This window comes from Gossypium hirsutum, chromosome A02 (assembly GCF_007990345.1).
Source record: "Gossypium hirsutum isolate 1008001.06 chromosome A02, Gossypium_hirsutum_v2.1, whole genome shotgun sequence".
Classification (NCBI taxonomy): Eukaryota; Viridiplantae; Streptophyta; class Magnoliopsida; order Malvales; family Malvaceae; genus Gossypium; species Gossypium hirsutum.
This window is the reverse complement of record NC_053425.1, coordinates 46021695-46026183: the sequence shown is the minus strand read 5'-3', so window position 1 is coordinate 46026183 and position 4489 is coordinate 46021695.

The following is a 4489-nucleotide window of genomic DNA, read 5'->3' as shown; positions in this document are numbered from 1 at the left end:
TTTAATGTTCACAAGATTTGTGAGGTTGATCGAGGACTCAGAGGAGGGACCAAGACAGGTGGAGTCGAGATTAAGGATAACTGTTGGATCAAAGTCATGCACAAAAGAAGGGGTACCATTGGAGGCTTCAACTCAGGATCAATCATAGTGTAACTAGACGATGTCCATAGGGTTTGGGTTCTGAAGTGATTAACTCTAAGTAAAAGAAAACTTAAGAATCTCATTGTAAACAAACAATCTGAGTAAAGATAGAAATAATTTGAAGGATTAAACATTCAGTGGCTTAAGGCCTTAGTTGTAAGAATTATTATTTTCAATTTCATTATTGGATAGTTTTGTTTTCAGACAGTTTATTGACAGTTAAGTTAGCAAAAATTAAGTATAGGTCCATTTGTGACGCTTTATACCAAGATTTAATGGACGGGTCCGGCATGGGGTGTTACACTTTATACTTACAAAAAATTGTGATATGTTTGATTATTATAATATTATAGTTACCATTATTTTAAATTAGAGATATTTAAAAAATTAATTTAATTTTTTTATAAAATTCTAAAACTCTAAAGTTTAGACCCTAGAACTCTATGCCCAAAACTCTAAATTGTTAAATATAATTTTTAAACTTAATTAAAAATTAAAAAAAATAATGGCTTAGGGCAGTATTATAATTTTCCATTTGATGTATTAGCTGTACATAAATTGATACACCATTTGTTACTTAAAAATTGACAAATAACTAAAAAATGACATTGTAATGAACTTAAATTTAACAAAATAACTTTAATAGTGTAACACCCCTTAATCGAGTTTGAACCTAAATTTGAGCAATAGATACCACATTTTAGTATTGAATCACTTACATATGAGGGGCAACAACTCTAGTATTTCTAGCTAGGGTTTGTCGCGCTTCTCTCCCAGTAGAATTGGGGGACTAGTTTTATAATCAAATATGTATTATTTGTATTCTACTAATTCAACCAAGATTCTTCTATCTTTCCCTATAAATAGATGACACTGGTAGGGTTAAAAATACATAGGTAATGTACAACTTTGAAATATTATTATTCTACCTGAAATAGTGAAAAATTATTTTCTAAGTATAAATTATATTTTATGGGAATATCAATTCTATCGATTTCTATTAAGAGAGAAATTTACATTTCTACTTAAAGTAAAGAAAATTGTTTCTGGCTTTGTGTTTAATTTATGATTGTTCAATCCCACACTCGAAGTGATTTGTGGTACAAGAATAGTGGAGAAGGTCATTCATTTGAAAGTCGGGAATATCCAGGTTCTATCTCGTCCAAGGCACAAGTACTTTTTGAGAAAAACTTTGTTGCTATAAATATTACAAACTATTGGTTTTCAAAAATTTTAATTTTTCCTTCTGATAGAAAACCGTTTTTATACTGGATTTTTTTTTCCAATAATTGGTACCATAGCCAAGTTATGCTATGTTTATAATATAAATCGATACTAAAATCTTCTATCTTTTTGATGTCTAGTTAATTTTTGATAAGATGTGACGTTCCTATAATATATGATAAAGTAATTTTACCAAAGTTGTGACTCCTAAAAATTAAAATGGTTGTAATTATTATTTTAATGATTTTTGGGATATGTAATTAGATTGTGGACTATCATCTCCACGTAGGTTTTTATTTATTTTTTAGAACAATTCATGTGAGCCAGAAACAGACATAAGTCTTATGTAACCAAATTTTCGGCGAAATCCAAAGAACTGGTACGTATCCAAGACTGATCGAGAGAACGCAAAACCATCCCAACCAACCGAAAAAGATTGACGGTGGTCTGATAGTGGAGGCTGTCGGAGGTTTGATGGTGGTTGTAACACCACATATCAAACCCAATCGCCAAGTCTAAGCTACGAGATGCCACATTCATTGCTGGAGCAACTACAATAAAATGTAAATAAATAAAAAAATTACATATAATTAAGTTCGTAACATCATTACTTCATGACTTACAAATATATATGAGCTTACGAAAGCTTTTTAGTTAGCTCGAGATCGAATACGGGCCAAATAATAAGATTTTAAAACTGTTAAGTTGACATTACGACTTCGAGAGTTCCAGTCATGACATAGCTCACTGACTTGAACTCGTTGCAATGTTGAAAGCTTGATGTCACGAGATCACATATTGTTTCCAAAAGGTCCATTTGGTACTTATTCAAAATAGCCTAGCAAAATGACCAAATTCATTTCCAACATGTTTGAACATATACACATACTTACAATACTTCAAAAACTACTATATATGCTTCATCATTATCATTCTTACTAGGTAAACGATTCAAAACTCAAGATAATCCATAATATACAAGACAATTTCTACCTTTGCACTATTTCAACTATAACCCATATATGCATATGCCAATTTAACATTTCATATCATAAACTACAATTGAAATGTGTCAATTCAATGTCTTAAAAACCATATACATTACAAGACAAACTCGATTATAGGTACATGCCATATATCAAAAAATATATGGAACTATATAAACTTTTCTAAGTCGAGGGTTGTGGATTTGATTATGAATTACTTATCGGGGCTTCGAGACCCACCTATACCTGGGCATGGAATAAACAAACAGTACACTGAATGATAAAGCTCAATGGTACTTTCATGATTCAAGATAATATCACATTAGCATAAGTAATTGATCATAAGAACTACAAACACAATATCTACTGAAATTATTTCCTATCATGCCATGCAATTCCATTATCATATACATATAGGAGTGATCATATGGAAATTTGCAAATCAATCCATTCAACATTGCAATAGAATTGAACAATTCATACTAGTTGTTAAATGCCAAACTTTATATCATTTAAACATTTTATACCATTTATGAAACAAATATTATAACACCCCTAACTTGAACCATTCGCCGGATCCTGGCATGGAGTGTCACAAATGGACCAGGTTCACCTATCCTTAATTTTTGTCGAATTAACCGCTATAAAATAGACTAAAATAAAATAGTATAATAATATAATCAACAATAATTCTTACAACCAAGGCTTTAAGCAACTAAATGTTTAGTCCCTCAAATTTCTATTTCAAATCCATCTAACCATGTATAGAGAAACTCTTAGCACTTAGCTAAGATTAACTATTTATAAATCTAGACTCTTTGGATGTTATCTGGATTCTACATGACTCATTCTAAGACGAAGCCTCTTGTGGTACCCTTTTCCTATGTGCATGACTTGATCCAACAGAGATTCTCTATCTGGTTTGGTACCTCCTTGAAGTTCTCGATCATCCTCGCAAACTCCTACGAATATCAGAAAAACTCTTGCAAGCTCAAACGAACTTAGTGATTTCCTTTATTGCCCATAAGGAACGTTATCACATGAGGGTAATGAATGTAAAATAAATTGATCATAAATTAATTCCCTGCTTGCTCAAGGTGAATGTTTTTTATTAGGGTGGAAAACTACACTTGATCATCTGAGCTACTCGACTCACTATAAGACTTTCCATTAGCCGAACTCCCCCGTGTCCATATTAGCAAGTCCAATCCTTACTTTTTATCTTTGCATCCGTTCATACACCCCGTATATAGGGTATTCATTGGCCTCTATCTTTTTTGTATGCCCGTCTACCATCATGTACCTCTGTGGTAGTGCTCTCTTGACTTTCTACCTAAAGGTCCTTAATTCATACCTTTCTTGATAGATTTCCATGGTCGAACCAGTCCTTCGTGTATGCCCACTTTCCATACCATATCCCTGAAGGATTTATTGACATTATTGTATTGTGTTGATTTATAGTGGACCTCACCACTCTGGCGAACCCATTCTCATTCCATCCTATTGGTAACAATGGTGGAATTACTTCTAGTAATCCTTATGCACAAGACTAACCTGGGACCTCACCTGCCCTATGTGATGAACAACTAACTTATCCTCTTGGTAGACCATCACTCATAAGACTATACGAGTCTACTTCCCCTCTTACGTCTTTTCCCTTCGAAGCTAGCTTCATGGCATATTACCACAAAGGACTATCATCAAAAAGGAATTCCCATGGATAAAATTCTTATCCTGGAAGTGGAATTCCCATTTTTATCACAAGGTTTGCTTCTTGCATACGACTTCATTGCGCACTTCCTAGTGGCTATTGATAGTGAATCCTTTCTTGTGATCCTTGGAGGCTTCTCATCCACACTACCCATATACATGCGGTTCACAGGTCCTCTATTTTTTATCGGATTCTTATTGGGTTCGTTCCCACCTGCCTTATCGGTATACATGTCTATCATTTGACAAACCATTCCTTTTCTTACTTAGCTTGTCCTTTTTTAGACAGACTCCTCGAGTTCCACTTGCCACTCAAGGTACCATACCTCACATTCACCACCTTGACGGTTTGTATCATTGGAACATCCTGGTGGACTACTCCGCACTTACCACTTTGGCAGACTCCCTATCGGTTGCCACAACTGAGC